A 19,649-nucleotide genomic window follows, 5' to 3' on the forward strand; every position below is an offset into this window, starting at 1 on the left:
GGGCTGCTAAAGGATGTGGCAAGCAGGCAGCTTCTAGATCACGGATTGGTATCGGGCTGCAGCTTGAGGCCCGTGACCGTGCATGCGTTCCTCCAGCCTGTTGGTACAAGCTTGAGCGTGAAGATATATATATATATATATATATATATATATATATATATATATATATATATATATATATATATATATATATATATATAAAAATATATATATAAAATATTTAAACTTTACAGAAACAGGGGTGCAGAAATAGGCAAGTAACGTGTAAATAGAAGTAAGAGTAGTGCAGAAAGAACCAACAGAGGTGCAAAAAGAGGCAAGAGGTGTAGAAAAAGGTAAGAGGGGTGCACAAAGAGGCAAGTGTTTTACAGAAAGAGGCAAGAGAATTGCTGAAAGAAGAAATGGAGGTGTAGAAAGAAGCAAGAGAAGTGCAGAAAGAGGCAAAAGCAATGCAGAAAGAACCTACAGAGGTGCTGAAAGAGGCAACAGAGGTATAGAAGGAAGGACAAGAGGTTCAGAAAGAAAGAAGAGGAGCACAGAAAGAAGTAACTGGTGCTGAAAGAGTTATGAGGGGTGCAAAAAGAAGGAAGAGACGTGCAGAAAGAAGCAATACAGGTGCTAAAAGAGGCATGAAGGATGTAGAAAGAGGCAAGAGAAGTGGAAAAAGAAGCAACTGAGGTACAGAAACAGGCAAGAGTGGTACAGAAAGAGGGAAGAGAGGTGTAGAATGAGGGAAGAGAGGTGTAGAAAGAGGCATGAGAGTTGCACAAATAGGGAAGAGGGGTACAAAAAGAGGTAGTAGGGGTGCAGAAAGAATTAACAGAGGTGGCAAAAGAGGCAAGAGATGTGCTGAAAGAAGCAAGTGAAGTGTAGAAAGAGGCAACAGAGGTGCAGAAAGAGGAGAACATGGCGGCCGGATAGGAGCTACGGCCGTGAGCTCCGCCGCTGTGAGGTTACAGACACCCTAAGCGGCTCTTACAACGAAATGGCTACGAAGTGATTACCTGAATCATTTGAGAGGGTTAGATTTTCGGCGTTTTTCTGTGTGCGGCGATGGTTCAGACTTGGTTATGCAGTGACCGGATCTAAGCAGGCTCCGCTGGGTACTATTGACGCTGACGGAGGCGGAGGACTGGACGGGAGCGTTGGGGCTCTCGTGGCAATTTTCCTTTCGTCTGCCGACTACAGCATCTGTGCGAGACGGAGAGCAGGGGAGAAGGGCGGAGCTGCGAGAGAGAGCTGTAGGGGATGCAGGGCAGAGCAGCGGCAGCGGCAGCACTGGAAGAGGAATCAAATCTTCAGCCCGGGACCGGCTCACTCTCTCACGGTACGGTGCTGGAAAAGGCGGGGAGCTACTGGGCTGCTGCTGCGAGAAAATTTCGCCATCAGCGCTTTTCTATTAGTAAAGTAACTTCCTGGGGGCTAACAAATAAATCATTTTATGCTGCATAGTCAATCTTGAAATCTTTCTAGTTTGTCAATAGCGCTGCGCAGGCCCTTGGGGGAGGATTTAGAGACAATAGCGAAGGGGAGATAAAAACTGCAAGAGTCACTAGAGACATGGTCTGCATGAGTTCCACCAGGAAAAGAGGTAAAAATAATGGCAAAGCCAAATGCAGACTGTCTGCCATCCTAAACTCTAGCATAAATTCTGCAAAGTCCATTGGAGACACATCAAGCTCAGTTACTCAGCCTCCCCAAACATTGACTCTGGTACAGCAAAGAAAACATACAGAAAAAAATAAAAATAAGATAACCACAAATACCTTGGAAAAGGACTCCACGGAGGGAAATGAAATAAACAGCACAAACTCCCTCTGTTATATGTTGAGAAATAAACGGGTGAATTTAGAGCAGTTACCTACAGAGAAAGACATTATTCCACCTATATTTATTAGGCCTGAAAAGGAGACGGTGCAAGCCCAGGGTTGGAGTCAAATTGGGTGCACATTAGAAGGAAATATAGGGATCATCCCCAACAAAAAACATAGAGAGCAGAGAAAAAGGGGGAGCACAGCACCGGTAGTTTCAACTAGAGCTGCAACAACAGCCAAAAAAGAGCAACAAAAGAAGGGACCAAACTTAAAAATTACACAATCTCTTCGCTCCTTTTTCAGAATACAAGATAAGACATTACTGGCAGACGACTTACTGAAACCAAAGGAGCCCACTGAGAACCCTCCCGCTGAGAATAAAGTTATATCCCCCTTGATCGTACCCCAAATGGAATCTCCTAACAAGTACAGCATTCTTATGTCTAACGATCTTGGGGATGAGGTTGACAAAGATATGGAGGAGGTACAGGGGAATAAGGGAACTCAACATCAGGCAAATGGTAACCCGGAGCAGGGCTCAGAGATACTTGTGCAACCTGAGTCATGCGACTTGATAGGGTCACTCTTTAGGGAAATGAAACTCAGCTTTGCTAAATCCGAAAAGAATCAAGAAAAAATTCAGGCGACTTGTGAAGCCTTAGAGACCAAGTTCAATGCCTTATCTGATAGAGTGGTATCTATTGAGAACACCCTGGAGCCAACTAGAGAAGAGGTGAAACTATGTCAAAGTGAAATTGAAAAAATAAGATTAACAGAAAAAGAGTTGAGAGACAAAATCGAGGCAATGGAAAACAACTCAAGGAGGAACAATTTAAGGCTGTTGAATATTCAGGAAGGCTCAGAGGGACAAAACCTTAGGAGCTTTATAGTACAACTATTAAAAGAAGCCGCCCCGGAACTAGACGAACAAGGCCTGAACGAGGATATACAAAGGGTACATCGGGATCCTTTCAGACAGAATAAAACGAGAAAAAATCCAAGAAGAATAGTTGTTAACTTTAAAACGTATACCCTAAAAGAGAAGGTTCTGAGCATGGCTTTGAAAGCAGGCACCCTCTCAAAAGATGGATATAGCTATAAAATTCGCTCTGATATTTCCAAGGCTACAGCAGATAGGCAATGGGCTTTAGGAAAGTATATGCCAGACTTGAGAAGTGAAGGTGTAACAGTCCAAATGAAATTCCCGGCTCTTCTGCGTATAATGTGGGAAAACCACACTTATGATATTCGGGAGCCGAAAGATGCAGAATCACTTTTAGAACGAATGAAATCTAAAAAAAACCCATGATAGAAAGTTATAAGAGTCAAACTTTTCTATTTTTTTTTTTTACACTTAATACCTCACAACGGCGGAACCTGATACAGGGTAACAAGTTTGCCCGATGAATGTAGGGAGGGTTCTCCAGGGTGGGGATAGGAATAAGGGGTTGTTGTTTTTCTTTGTCCACATTTTCAATAAGTTTGTTTTTGGTAGGGAGCACTGGGGAAAAAAGAAAAAATATATATTGTCCAATCTACAGGTAGTTAGCAAGCCGGATCAGGGTAAAATGGAGAATTGCAACTCAGTATGTTACGCAATTTAAAAATCATGTCATGGAACGTTAATGGGTTGAGAACAAGGAAAAGGCAGCAAAAATGTAAGGAGTGACATAATTATAATGCAAGAAACCCACCTTCTCAAGGAAGAGTGGCATGAAATTATAAAACATGAGAAGTGGATTGGGAATAGTGTCTGCACAAATCAGTCGTGCAACATTAAAGGCATTTCAATGATTATTAAAAACCATTTGAATATAGTTTTATTGGATAGCAGTGTAGACTCAAAAGGCAGATGGGCCATAGCCAAAATCAAGATAGGTGATACCTCCTTAGCTGTTGTAGGGTATAATGGCCCTAACACGGATGACTCCACACCTCTCCAATCATTATATGCACAATTAATAATAATAACCATTCCGATCACAATAGGTGGTGATTTTAATATATTATTAAATCCCACAAAGGATAGACACCCACCAAATAGAGCTTTAAACCTCCCCAAAATGAGAGAGAGGGTGAACAGACTAAGAGAAGACCTGGGGCTGGTTGACATTTGAGAAACTAAAGGAGATTTAAACAACAGATTTACTTACAGGAACCACAAATGTGGTCATGCTTCTAGAATTGACTTCTTTTTAGTTGATAAACTCTTCAGCAAACTGGTTAAAAAAGTTGTATACCTCCCTGCTCACTGGTCAGATCACTCGTTAGTTCAATTAGAGGCTCGACTTAACCAAACACAGGGTGAGAAAAGATGGACACTAGATCAAACTCCTCTATTAGATCTGAAAATGGTAGAAAAAATTAAAACTTCAACCGTAAATTACTTTAAGGAGAACAAAAAGGGGGAAATGTCATCTGATCTAACTTGGGATGCATACAAGCAGTACTAAGAGGGGTCTTAATCAGCTCAGCAATAAGTAGTAATAAGGGAAGAACACAGAAAATGTCCCAATTAGAATCTGAAATATTAAAGAAACAGGAGAAGTTAGAAACAGAAATTTTGGAGGTAGAAAAAAGGAAGGTTAAGGGAGAACTACTAGAAAAGAAGAATGATCTAGCACTTTTCTTGGAGGAGAGAGTAAGGAAAAAGTGGCAAGCTGGTTGCTTTTCAAATTACGAGTATGGAGAAAATAATGGAAAAATCCTAGCTTGGAAGCTTAAGACTGACTCTAACAGAAATAAAATCACGGCTATAAATAAAGGCATCAATGGAAGAAGAGTAGAGGTTGTGGCAGATATAGAAGATGCATTTGTAAGCTTTTTTCAGGAACTGTATGATGAAGACCTAGTGCCCTCACCTTCAGCTATAAGCACTTACGTTAGGGAATTACTATCCCCAAACTAGACAAAGATTTATGCGACTCGCTAAATGCAATTATCACAACAGAGGAGGTAACGGAGGTAATAAGCAAATTGAAAAGAGGAAAAGCCGCTGGCCCAGACGCCATCCCAAATGAACTTTATTTAATTTTAAAAGATTCGCCGGCTCCTGTACTGGTTGATCTGTTTAATACTATTTACTTGGAGGGTGCCTTACCCCTAACAACATGGAATGAGGCGACCATAAGTTTAATTTTAAAGCCAGGTAAAGACCCTCTCAACTGTGAATCATACAGGCCGATATCACTCCTTAACAATGACTATAACATTTTTACGCAAATCTTAGCAAGAAGATTTGGCTCATTATCAAATAATCGTATCCATGATAACCAAAGGGGCTTTATACGGGGAGACAGTTGCATGACCTTACTCACCAACTAATTGGAGCAATTGACATTGCGGTGCATGGAAAACTACCTTTGGCTGTACTGACCTTTGACGCGGCCAAAGCTTTTGACCGTGTGAATTGGTCTTTCTTACAAGAAGTTATTCTTCATTATGGCCTAGAGAATAACTTTTTAGGAGCTATTATAAACATCTGTTCACGTCCTGTGGCAAGAATACTTATTAACGGTAGGTTGTCAACAAAAGTTTTCAGCTTAAAAGAGGCACCAGACAGGGATGTCCACTCTCCCCTCACCTTTTTAACTTATATATAGAACCCTTGGCCGAGAAGATAAGGAGCTCCCATGATATTACTCCATTTACTTTTAATGGATGGAACTTGAAAGTTGCGTTATACACGGACGATCTAATGATATATACAAGCAACCTCAACAATTCTATTAACAATATAACAACCATTTTAGCTGACTTTGGGAGTATATCTGGGTATCAAATCAATCACCAGAAGACAGACGTGCTACATTGGAACATCACAACACCAGTATTAAAATCGAATAGCAAAATTAAATACGTTGGTATAGAAATTTTAAACAACATTGACGAAATAGCCCAAGCGTATCTGGTGATAAAAGTTAAGGAGAGGAGGAAGCTATTAAGGCTATGGAACTGTTTATCTCTCACGTTTATAGGGAGAGCGAATGTTATTAAAATTGCAATTTTGCCAAAGTTTATGTTTCTTTTTAATGCTATCCCTTTGGAGTTTAAATCACAGATGTTAAGAAAGATTCAGAGCAAAATAAACATCTTCATCTGGGCCTCCAAAGGAGTTAGGATAGCATGGAAAAAGCTATGTCAAAAGAAAAACCGAGGGGGGATAGCCAGTCTAGACCTTATGGCATACTATAAAGCCTTTAACTTTAAAAACATTAGGATACTTTTTAAATCACACACTGTCTATACTGTCTATTGGAAAGCTGTAACCAACAATGATTTGTGTCTCTATAAGTTTGGCCATCCTAAGTACTTTAAAAAAATCTAATTAAAGGTTTTAAAATCAGCATACAAAGTATGGTATGAAATTAGGAAATCATGGAAACTCCCGTACTATAGCGAGCATGCACCAGTTTGGAACTCCCTGGGCACTCCAAAATGCTTGAAAGACTCTCTCGCAGATCCTTTAAAAAAAGCTGGGATATTGAGATGGGGGAGCTTATAGAACAAGGTAACCTAATAAGCTAGGTCGCATTACTGGAGAGAATCAACACAACCATTTCAAGGTTTAAATATTATTAGCTGGCAAGCTAGTGCAAAGAACAAGAGAAAATGCCAGTCAATATGGAAGGACTAGAGGATGAAATACTAAAAGAGCCAGCTCCAAAAGAAGTTTCTAAATGGTACTGTTATCTGACCCACAGGGATGAAGCAGGCTTTAATACACCGGACTACAATTGGAAGAAGATCTTCCCAGCTCAAGACTTGCAACAAATATGGCAAGTATCTTGCTCTTTTTTATGGTTCATTACTGTTTCTGCACCACTCAGGAGAAATCATCTCTTTACCCTACACAGATCTTATTGGACGCCAGAGAGGCTTTCAAAAATAAATAATCAGGTGATGAGAAAAAGGCCCTAAGTGCGGTGAAATAAAGGCGAATGACATCCACATGTTTCATCAATGTGCACACCTTTATACCTATTGGAAGGAGATTGGTAAGATAATTAATAACGCTCTAAACACCAAAATGAAGGTAAGCTCCTTTAATGTTATTTTTGGTATCCTAGAAGGTAACGATCATGATGTTGCTCTAAATAAAAATCAGAAATGCCTTTTATTCACCTTGATGTTAATGGCTAGACGAGATATATGTAGGAATTAGATTCTTCCATCTCCTCCTAAGATAGATGACTGGCTTCTCCAAGTCAATAAGTTCAGGAAGTTAGACACACTTGAGGGGTGAGCAAACGTACGAAATATTGGGACCTTTGGGACAAAAATATGGCACAGGGTAGGAAGGGATGTCCAATGATTTCACCAATACGCGATCATTTGATTCCAAAAGGATCCACCAGAGTGGCCACGAGAAGATGGATTCTAAAGAATTTGTTGGTATTTTTTGGACATGGTCTTACCTCTCCTACCTTGGGTGGTCCACTTTCCTAAAAGGAGATCTGGCTTGCTAAAAAACTTTAAAGATCGCACAAATGAGAACAAAAAACAAACAAAAAAAGAAACTGAGGTACAGAAAGACGCAAGAGTGGTGCAGAAACAAGCAAGAGAAGTGCAGAAAGAGCTAAGAGATTTGCTGAGAGAGCAAACAGAGGTTTGGAAAGAAGCAAGAGAAGTACAGAAAGAGGCAAGTGAGGTAAAAAAGAAGCAAGAGCAGTGCAAAAAGGACCAACAGAGGCGCAAAAAGAGGCAAGAGGAGTGCAGGAAAATGTAGGAGGGTGCAGAAAGAGGCAAGAGAGGTACAAAAAGAGGCTGGAGGGGTGAAGAAAGAAGGAAGAGAAGTGCAGAAAGAGGCAAGAGAATTGCCGAAAGAAGCAACAGAGGTGTAGACAAAAGCAAGAGAGGTACAGAAAGAGGCAAGAGTGGTGCAAAAAGAGGGAAGATGGATGTAGAAAGAGGCAAGAGAGTTGCAAAAATAGGGAAGGGGTGCAGAAAGAGGCAGGAGTGATACAGAAAAAATGAACAGAGGTGGCGAAAGAGGCAAGAGAGGTGCAGAAAGAAGCAAGTGTAGTGCAGAAAGAGGCAACAGAGGTGCAGAAAGACACATAAGAGGTACAGAAACAAGCAAGAGAAGTGCAGAAAGTACCAATAGAATTGCTGAAAGAAGCAACAGAGATTTAGAAAGAAGCAAGAGAAGTGCAGAAAGAGGCAAGTGGGGTGCAGAAAGAAGCAAGAACACTGCATAAATAACCAAAAGAGGTGCAAAAGGAGGCAGGAGGGGTGCAAAAGGAGAAAGGATAGGTGCACAAAGAGGCAAAAGAGGTACGGAAAGAGGCAGGAGGGGTGCAAAAAGAAGGAAGAGAAGTGCAGAATGAGGCAAGAGAATTGCTGAAAGAAGCAACAGAGGTTTAGAAAGAAGCAAGAGAAGTACAGAAAGAGACAAGTGAAGTGCAGAAAGAAGCAACAGTGGTACTGGAAGAGTTATGAGGGGTGCAAAAACAGGCAAGAGAAATGAAGAAAGAAGCAACAGAGGTACAGAAAGAGGCAAGAGTGGTGCAAAAAGAGGGAAGAGGGGTGTAGAAAGAGGCAAGAGAGTTGCAAAAATAGGGAAGAGGGGTGCAGGAAGAGGCAGGAGTGATACAGAAGAAATTAACAGAGGTGGCGAAAGAGGCAAGAGAGGTGCAGAAAGAAGCACGTGTAGTGCAAAAAGAGGCAACTGAGATGCATAAAGAGGCAAGAGTTATGCAGAAAAAGGTAGGAGGGGTGCACAAAGAGGCAAAAGACGTACGGAAAGAGTCCGCAGGGGTGCAGAAAGAAGGAAGAAATGTACAGAAAGAAGCAAAAGAATTGCTGAAAGAACCAACAGAGGTGTAGAAAGAAGCAAGAGAAGTGCAGAAAGAGGTGCAGGAAAAAGCAAGAGCAGTACAGAAAGAGCTAACAAAGGTGCTGAAAGAGCAACGAAGGGTGCAGAAAGAGCAAGAGAAGTGCAGAAAGAGGTAACGGAGGTACAGAAAAAGGCAAGAGATGTGCAGAAACCGCCAGAATGGTACAGAAAGAGGGAACAGTAGTGCAGATAGAGGCAAGAGAGGTGCAGAAAGAGAAAAGAGGGGTGCACAAAGGGGCAAGAGATCAGCAGAAAAAAGCAAAGGAGGTGCTGAAAGAGGCACGAAGGGTGCAGAAAGAGGCAAGAGAAGTGCAGGAAGAAGCAACAGAGAAACATAAAGCTGCAAGAGTGGCGCAGAAAGAAAGAGGGAAGAGAGGTATAGAAAGAGGCAAGAGAGTTGCACAAATTGGGAAGAGGTGTGCAGAAAGAGGCAGGGGGTGCAGAAAGAAGCAACAGAAGTGCCGAAAAAGTCAAGAGAGGTGCAGAAAGAAGAGAGTGGTGTGCAGAAAGATGCAACAATGGAGCAGAAAGATACAAAAGAGGTGGCAAAACAAGTAAGAGGAGTTCAGAAAGAGGCAAGTGAGGTACAGAAAGAAGCAAGAGCAGTGCAGAAAGAACCAACAGAGGAGCAGAAAGAGACACGAGAGGTACAGAAAGAGGCAGGAGGTGTGCAAAAAAAGGAAGAGAAGTGCAGACAGAGGTAAGAGAATTGCTGAAAGAAGCAACAAAGCTTTGAAAGAAGCAAGAGAAGTGCAGAAAGAGGCAAGTGAGGTGCAGAAAGAAGCAAGAGCAGTGCAGATAGAACCAATAGATGTGCAACAAGAAGCAAGAGGGGTGCAGGAAAAATGTAGGAAGGGTGCACAAAGAGGCAAGAGAGTACGGAAAGAGGCAGGAGGGATACAGGAAGAAGGAAGAAAAGTACAGAAAGAGGCAATAAAATTGCTGAAAGAAGCAACAGAGGAGTAGAAAGAATAAGAGGAGTGCAGAAAGAGGCAAGAGAGGTGCAAAAAGAAGCAAGAGCAGTTCAGTAAGAACCAACAGAGGTGCTGAAAGAGGCAAGTGAGGTGCAGAAAGAAACAAGAGAGGTGCAGAAAGAAGGAAGAGAAGTGCAGAAAGAAGTAACACAGGTGCAGAAAGAGGACAAAAGGGTGCAGAAAGTCGTAAGAGGGATATAGAAAAAAGCTAGAGAGGCAAGAAGGGTGCAGTAAGAGACAAGAGGGGTAAAGAAAGAAGCAAATGAGGTGCAGAAAGAGGCAAGAGAAGTGCAGAAAAAGAAAGAAATGTGCAGAAAGAACCAACAGAAATGCAGAAAGAGACAAGAGAGGCACAGAGGGAAGCAAGAGTGGCTTGCACACCCTTAGTACCAATTTAACACCCACATTTAGCAATAAGTAACAGGTGACCATTCTAGGTTTGCAAAGGGCATTCCACCATGCTGTAACCCTTGTCGCTGCATTTTTGGTAATGTATGAGCCGTTTGAGCTAGAAACAAGGCTTTTTTTGTTTAAATCTGTAGATTAGGGAGCAGATGATGAATTATGTGGCTAATGCACTCCTCGGTGATTCCTTCTTTTTTTGTCTCATAGAATTCATAGCTTCTATGGAAATGAGGAAGACTCAATCTGAGGTTATCACTCCACAACACAGACTACCATAACACATAATTACTCTCCAGAACACATAATCCCACTCTACATAATTCCTATACACTAAATACCACATATTTTCTATCCACATACAAAGTACAATAGAGATCTGAACATTTCATAACATATTTCATACATCATATTTTGCCAACAATTTCCACACTTGGAATTTGTTTTTGTTTTTTAAATCTAAAAATATCACTAGAAACAATAAAGCATTGCTGAATATTATATAATGCATCTTACAAATTGGTTACTCACGTTTGAGGTAGTGTTGTGGAATTCCAAATATCAGAAAGTCTTAACAGCTTTTCTTTTCCACACAAGAAATGTAATGCACCTCTCTCAGAAATGTGAAACCAGAAATGGCAAACTTTCCCTATCTTTCTGCACTCAAATAACTAAAAACATCAAATCACATAGCTTACATCATTACTTCAAATTGTAAAACACATTTCTAGTCAAAACTCCATCGGCAGAGTTACGAATCCACACAAGAGTTCAAAAACCTATTTTTAATAATACTAGTATAGATTTTGAGCAACATACTACTTCTCCACATATTACTGTCTTAGAAAACCTTAATTTACTAACGTTTCACTTATATGTAAGTATCCATTTCACATTTTAAGTCCACAGTTAAGTTTCAACCCTTCCCCATTCTACTTAATGCCAGTTTCCATAGTAACAGTTCATGGAACATTCAACTGTATCGGCAGGTCACAAGTTCACCGTACTTTCAGGTTCAGAACAAATACTTACTAATGCAAATAGCAGGTGTGGTTGACTTTTCCAAAATATTACCTTATGGTATCTACTGTTCCTTTCAAACATTTTCTAATAACGAATCATAAACATGATACTGCATCAAAGTAACATGCATCCTATTTTTGAGTGCACAGTCTTGATGAACAGCCAATCACTTATCAACTTTTAAAAAAACAACGGGGCATATTAGCAAGAACCTCATTAAAGTTATCTCCTGCAGCTAAAACGGCGATAATTGGCTTGCTAATATGCGTTATAGAATTCCAATAGAAGCCCAGGTTAGATGTCCTGCACATCTAACCTGGGCTTCTACTGGAATTCTATAATGCATATTAGCAAGCCCATTATTGTCGTTTTAGCAGCAGTTTCCTGCTGCTAAAATGGCGATAATTTTAACCAGATTCTTGCTAATATGCCCCAACATGTTCTCCACCATTTTAGATACCTTTCATTCTACTGACTGACTACCTCAGCTTCAGACATGTTTTCATTCCTTCCAGACATCCCTTCAAGATGCTCACAGTGTGGAGTGTAGGGCACAGCTATATGTTCTGGTGCAAAAGGTATGCTGAACGCAGAGGTATTGCCAAAGACCTAGGTTTGAAAAATGTGGATATTAAATGGATTGCACGGAGAGGATTAAAGTGACAACAATTGTTGCCTTTGGTTGAAAACATTTTGCAGCTCCAACCCCCTGACCTCATAATTGTGCACTGTGGTGGCAATGACCTAGGCACATTGATTGTGGTAGGTCTGGAAATGCTAATAAAGGACACCTTTGCAAAACTGATGTTGCTTTTGCCTCAAACTGTCCTTGAATACTCTAATATGCCAAAGACAGAAATTGGACAGGTCAACTCAATTCTGTCCACAGTTTGAGAAAGGTAGGAAGAATGTCAATAAAGCTGTTTCTGCATACCTCAGAGATCATAGAATGTTGTCCATCTACAACAACAATCTATGTTTCAATATGGACCACATCTACAGAAGTGATGAGTGCACTTCACAGATCAAGGGAACAGAGTCTTCCTTAACAACCTAAAGCTGTGCGTCCGCTCTTACATTTAGCTTCAACAAAGTCAGAATCAAAACAACGGCTCTTTTTAGAGCTACCCTATAACCCAACATAAAATCTTACTTTTTAAAGTACCTACATACTCTTTATTTTTACTTTGCCTGGAGTCACGAACCCATCAATATTACCCAGGGGGCCACGCTGAGAGCAGCATTGGAGTCATGACTCTAACGACGCGAGAAAAAAAAATGCCCTCCATTCTCATTACTCAAACTCGAGGACCCAATCCCCCAAAGCCTAGCCATTTTATTTTAAAAAAAAGAACTTACCCCCTCCCCCAAGGGCTTTTTTTGCCCCAGGGACCCCATCCCCTTGGGCATGCCCTCGCATTGGGGACCGCAGGAGAGGCCCAATGCCCCCGCGGTCCATGCCGGTTCCCCACCTTAGGCGGGTGCCAGCATTGCTTATGGACAAGGGGAGCTGCTGACAAGCAGCTCCGATGTCCAAAAGCAATATGCATCACTTCATGGAAGCGAGAGCAGGTTTTCTGCTCTCGCTAAACTGCTCTTGCTTCCATGAAGTGGAGCAGAATTTGCAATGACAGGGCGGAAGCCTGTGCTCCCATCCTGTCATTGCAAACTGTAATGTCCCGGGGTGGGCACCCTTGGACATTTCTGGAGCCGGCCCTGGGGGTGTGGCAGTCTGCAGGGCCTAGGAAGGCTCCAGGAGGGGGTCATGCAGCCCCCCTCCCAACTTCTAAAAAGCCTTGGGGAGGTTGTGGTCCCCAGGGCAGTGGTCTGCAACAGACCCCCACATTACAAAAATGAAAGCCCTGGGGAGGTGGTGGCCCCCGCGGCTTAGGGGGGATATGAGCCTCGCCCATCCTAAATAAAGAAAATCCCCGGGAAGGTGGAGGCTTGGGGGGACAGCGAGCCCCCCACCCACAACAATGAAAAGCCCCGGGGAGGTGGTGGTACCCGGGGCTGCGGGGACCCGTGCAGCCACTGCGTATATTTTTCATATTGCCTCCAGGACCTGGACCACCCGGGGGTTCATTAGGACAATGCACAACATACCGCGCTTCATTTTTTTTGTGGGATTCATGCACCCAGAGCGAATTCCGCAGAAAAATTAATAAAACAACAACACTTTTTGGCCCTGGGACAGGCCTAGGGGGTCAGGGTGTTTCTACCCTGCCCCCTTTTCTTCTTTTTAATCATTAAATACCCTGTTTTCTTGTGACTCGATTTTACCAAGTCACAAAATGGCTGCCTACACGTCCTGGTTTAGAGTGTTGACAGCCAATCAAAATGAAGCTTGTGCTCGGGAGGGTTTGCAAATCCACTGCGGTCACTAGATATCGACATGTTTTATTTTGACATTTCTCAGGATCTACTGAATGGATTTACACCATTTAAAGCAAAGAGTGCACTCTGAAACAACAGCTGGCTCTCTGCCAACATTTGGTGTCATTCAGTTCAGCAGTTCGGGCTGTAGCCGCAACAAAGGTTCCTGAGGATATTAACATGGAGATAACGTGTTTTGGGACTCCCCTTTTTTCTTGGCCCCTGCTTCACGAATCACCCCAAAACTTTCAAAACAGGAGCTGACGGTGGAGCTCCATTAGTTTTGAAAATTTCGCAAAGATTAGTCAAACGGCGCCAAACATATTGGCAAATGAAAACCGAAACTTGATTGTATTTTTTGCTTTTTTCATGTCCTGGGCAGGGGAGGGGGGAGGATTTAGGGGAATAAATGCTGTAAATTTTTTTAAATAAAAAAAAAAAAGGCAAATCAAAAACGCTTTCTCTATGGAAACTAGGTCCTAACTATAACTACCTACTGGCGACCGGTGCACCAGCACATCAATAATTTAACAATTACGACATCTGTTTGGAGGATCAGCACAAGACACAGCTCAATAGACTGCCTCGGTGTCTAGTTTTCAGAAATGTCTAGGTTTGTTAGGTTTCTCTGGATGCCAGCCGAGCCTCAGATCAAAAATTCAGGCGACTCCCTCACAAAACCAGGTCTCTTTGTGATTGATAATTTTGAAGTCTCCACAGTATGTTTTGGGCCCTTCTCTTTCACGGGCACTAGGTCTACCCACACAAGTGAGGTACCATTTTTATTGGGAGACTTGGGGGATAACTGAGTAGGATGAAGTTTGTGGCTCCCCACAGATTCCAGAAAGTTCCATCACAGAAATGTGAGGAAAATTTGTTTTTCTGACAAAGTTTGAGGTTTCCAAGGGACTCTGGGTAACAGAACTTGGTGAGAGCCAGACAAGACACCTCATCCTGGATTCCCCTGGGTGTCTAGTTTAAAAACATGTACAGGTTTGATAGGTTTTCCTAGGTACCAGCTGAGCTAGGGTAAAAAATCCACAGCTAGGCACATTGCAAAAAAAGGGTCAGTTTTCACTGAAAAAATGTGATGTGTCCATGTTACATTTTGTGCCATTTCCTGCTGCGGGCACTAGCTCTACTCACTCAAGTGAGGTACCATTTTTATCGGGAGACTTAGAGAAATGCTGGGTGGGTGGAAGTTTGTAGCTTCCCACAATTATCCAGCCCAGAAATGTGAGCAAAATGTGTTTTTTTACAAAGTTTGAGGTTTGCAAGGGATTCTGGGTAGAGGAACCCACTTGGAGCCACACAAGTCACTCATTCTGGACTCCTCTCATTATCTAGTTTTCAAAAATGTACAGGTTTGCTAAGTTTTCCCAGGTGCTGGCTGAGCTAGCCCCCAAAATCCACAGCTAGGGGCATTGCAAAAAAAGGGTCAATTTTCACTGGAAACATGAGATGTTTCCACGTTGTGTTTTGGGCACTAGGACTAACCACACAAGTGTGGTACAATTTTTATCGGGAGCCTTAGGAAAATACAGAATTGTAGAACAAGTGTTATTATCAATTGAATTTCAAGGCATTTCTACCTTCCGAACGTAAGACAGTGTATAAAAAAGAAGTCGTTTTGAAAAATGTCCTCTAATTCACATGCTAGTATCTGTACCCACAAATGCAGAGATGTGAAAATAACCACTGCTTCTAAACTCAATATTTTGTTCCCATTTTGAAAATACATAGATTTCTCTGATATCTATTTCTCACTCTTTATATTTTACCAAATGAATTGCTGTATGCTCGGTGCACAATGAAAAAACATTGCAAGGCTCAGCTCAGTTTTTGACTCTGGGAACCTTGGGATCTTGGCGAACCTACAAGTCCTATGTATCACCTCAACCAGAAGGGTCCAACAGATGTAATGGTATATTGTTTCTACAAATCTGCCAAACTTATGTGAAGGTATAGGTGTTATTTTCGGTAGGAAAACTGTAAAGGATCTACACAAATGATCTTTTGCTGAATTAAGAATGTTGTCTACTTTTCAGAAATCTATAGCTTTCCAGGACCCATTTTTAGTTTTATACTCATTCCTACCACTAACTGGAAAGAGTTTAAAAAACAAAATCATTGGAAAAAAATGTCTATGTCCAACTAAAATGCCAAAACATTGTATACAATTTGCGTTTTCTGATAAAAGTCTGCCTGTTCCTGAAAGCTGGCAAGAAGCCGATTTCAGTACCATAAACCATTCATTGATATCAACTATAGGGGGGGAAACTGACTCTTTCTTCTTCAGCACTTTTTCCCATTTTCCCCCCACCAAAAACAGATTTTAGCTGTATTTTGGCTAATTTCTCAGCCCTTAGGGTCCCCAGGAAGTTGGAAAAAAAGGATGCAAATTTGGTGTGGATTCCTTATGTGGAAAAAAGTTATGAAGCCCTAAGCACAAACTACCCAAAATAGCCAAAAACAAGGCTCAGCAGTGGGGAGGAAAAGGCCCAGCAGTTAAGGGGTTAAAAGTAGCCCCACCAAGGAACCATGACCAACAGGTAGCAGTAAGAAAATGGATCCTTATGAAGTATGCGTATAGAAATTAACAAATGTTACAAATATAATATGCTTCTATTAAAAAACTATTAGAACATGTTATAAAGTATTAGATGTAAAATATAAATTAATAATGACTATAAAAGTGCAAATCATAATGAATAACACTAATGAATATATATTAAATAAATATATTACTACAGGAAATATGTATTAAATGTCAATAGAAATGTAAAAAATATGTTTGTAAAAACAATGTGTAATTGTGAAAAAACAACATATGTAACAGTAAAATATATGTGGGAAATTGTATTGTAGTGTAATGCAGCTGTAAAAAAATTGCTCTAAATTTATGTGCAATAATTCAAGTGTATCTATTATGTCTAAAGATATACAACATAATACATGTTATGTTATGTCATACTATGGTATTTAATGTTATTATGCACACCACTTAACTGAAAGAAGTGCACATATGTTTTACTTCTTATTGTGTAATTTGTACTTTCCTACACACTTTATAAGTTGTTTAACATAGAAGGGATTTGTTTACCTATTCACACTCCAATCTAAGCTAAGTTGGGGAAGGTGCTGGACATTAAATTGATTAGAGCTACTATTCCCAGTTAATTCTACACTACTTTGGGGAAAGTATTCCAGATCAAAGGGGTTAGATTTACTATTCCCACTCTAATGTACACTGCTTTGGTGAAGGTGTTGATTTTTAAAGGGGTTCAATTTACTATTCCACGCCCATCTATGCTACTTTAGGGAAGCTGTTGGACATTAAGGAGTTCAAATTTACCATTCTCACATTGTAGAAGGTTTGGGACATAAAAGAGAATATATCTACTATTTTGAATCCAATTCAAGCTATGTTGGAGATAGCTTTGGACATCAAACATGTTACATTCACAATTCCCACTTAAATTAAAAATGTTTGAGGAAGGCGATGGACATTGGATGGGTTAATATACTATTTCCACTCTGACCTAAGCTACTTTAGGGAAAGATGTTGGATATTAAAAATATCCAACTCCAATCAAATCATCATTTCGGGAAGATGTTGGAAAATAGATGGGTTACATTTCTTATTCCCACTTCAAGCTAAACAACTTTTGGGGGAAGGTCTTTTAAAGTAAAGAGAATGGATTTACTAATCCCATTCCAATCGAAACTACTTTGTGAAATGAGTTGGACATTGTAGGGGCTACATTTACTATTTCTACTCCTATGTTCACTACACTGGAGAAGCTGCTGGATGTTAAATAGATTAGATATGCTATTCCCACTTCAGTTTACACTACGTTGGGGTTACATTTTCTATTACCACTCCAGTCTGTAGTACATTAAAAAAGTGTTGGACTTTGAAGGAGTAACTCCCACTACAATGAATGTTAAATTGAGGAAGTGATGGACGTTAAAAGGATTACATTTACTATTTCCATTCAAAGCTACACTTCATTGGGGAAGATGTTGGACATTAAAGGCGATACATATACTATTCCCACTCCCATCTAAAGTACTTTAGGGAAGGTGTCTGTCATTAAAGGGGCTACATATACTATTCCCACTTCAATCTACACTGATTCTCCCACAATGTTCAACCTAAAAATATGTAAATATTATACCTACCAACAGGAATACATGAAATATAATGCAAACAAGTTATATTACTTGAATTCATTTTGAAGTTATTTTACAATTACTTATATATTTTTTTTAATTTAAATTATTTTTCTATTTATTGATTTAAAAATGTATTAATTAAAATGAATGGTGACAATACATTAATTGTTTTCCAATGTATAGAAAAACATTTAAAAATGTAAAGCATTTAATAAATAAAATATACATATTATACCAATACTCTTGAGTTGAATCAGGGTCTAGTTTTACCATCTAGTGCCCAGGCCCATTCTGTCCACATCTGAAGCATGAGAGTCTAAAATGCCCCTGCCAGCTAATAGACAGGGTAGTGCTAGAATTGTCCACACTGCCCTGAGCATCTACAGAGGCTCATACCCTCCTCTAATCTCAGATGTATCTATCCTATGAATGCCGATAACTCCAGGTCACTGTCTTTCTGATGAACAAGTCTCCAAGCCCCTGTCCTCTTCTGAACATCAAGAAGATATACTAATAACAAGATGGGCTAGGAGTAGGAGTCAAAGCCAACTGGGACTTTCCGCAGCTTTGGAAACTAAGATAGCGACATGGCTTAAAATAAACAATAGCCTTATAAGGAGCTTCTGCCTTAAAGTTTCCGGGAAGTGACACAGATTGTTTTGATAAAATGTTATTATTTTTTTATGTTCTGCGGTCAAGCACCTGCCAAAGTTAGGTCTTGCCTTCAATGGTTCCTAATTAAAAGTGTTTAAAAGGGCCACTTATCCACAATTCGTTGATCACCTCACACAGTGGTTTTTCATGGTGAAGTGCTCCCAGTTAACTGATTAATTTAGCATAATTGATTGAGGTTATAATGCTTCATTGTACTTTGATATTCAATTTCTCTCACTCTTTCTCTTTCTTTGCATTTTTAAACTTTGTTTTTTCCAAATATTAAAAATATCAAAATGTTTATTAATAAATACAATCAAATTCTTTAAAATGTTATTGTTTAATGTTTATTACAGATCAAATTAAATAACATTCAATTAATAAAACCCATCTCCCTGAGCAATGCATTTGTTTGGAAAATATAAGAGTAGTGTAACTACACACTGCAGCCCACATATACTCCAAAACCACTAGTGCAATTTGTGTATAACATGTAGCGACCCTAAAAGAGAGTATAATAAATCATTTGAGTGGGACCAATTTTGCAGTACAGTGCAGTGTGCATGCATTATGGTGCTGAATGCCGGTGCTTCTATATGGAGAGTTATATAGCTAGCAAAGTAGCTGACATAAAAAGGAAAGACAACTCACAGTAGTTATGTACAAAATAAATATTTCATCAAAGAGAGCTCATGGTATTTTGGAAACCTGGACAACAGTTTTATGTGAGATTACATTTCCGCAGCACACAGGTTGAGCTGAGAACTACAGGAGGGAATTGTGCTAGACTGTCATTATGATGGATCAGTACTGTTTCAACATCAGAAATAACTTGTTCCCCAAATGTTGATGCCAAAAGACTTCTGGAACAGAGCAACAATAGAAGAGGACCTGTATTGAAGGGATCACTGACATAATATCGACCTCACAAATATCGAGATACAAAAATATCGAGTCAAAAATATCGATTGACAAAATATCGACTCCCTATCTTCAAACAGGTAAGTACCAAAATATCGACTCATACAAAAATATAGACTGTCAAAATATCGATTTTTTAAAATGTCTTAAAATTAAGTTAAAACTAATATAGTAATAAATATATTTAATATAAACTTAGAAATAACTATTAAAAAAATGTAATTTTAATAAATAATTTATATAATTTAAAAAATTATATCACCCAAAATAATACATATATATATATATATATATATATATATAAAAAAACATATTATTAAATAAACATATATAACATTTTCAGCGTAGCATAGAAAATGGTTAAAATGTATTGTTACAACTATAGTGAGTTCAACATTAGCAAAAGTGTTGGATAGCGTAGAGGTAAAATTTACTATTCCCACTCCAGTGGGTGCAACAGTAGGGAAA

Source organism: Lissotriton helveticus, chromosome 11 (genome assembly GCF_964261635.1).
Source record: "Lissotriton helveticus chromosome 11, aLisHel1.1, whole genome shotgun sequence".
Taxonomy (NCBI): Eukaryota; Metazoa; Chordata; class Amphibia; order Caudata; family Salamandridae; genus Lissotriton; species Lissotriton helveticus.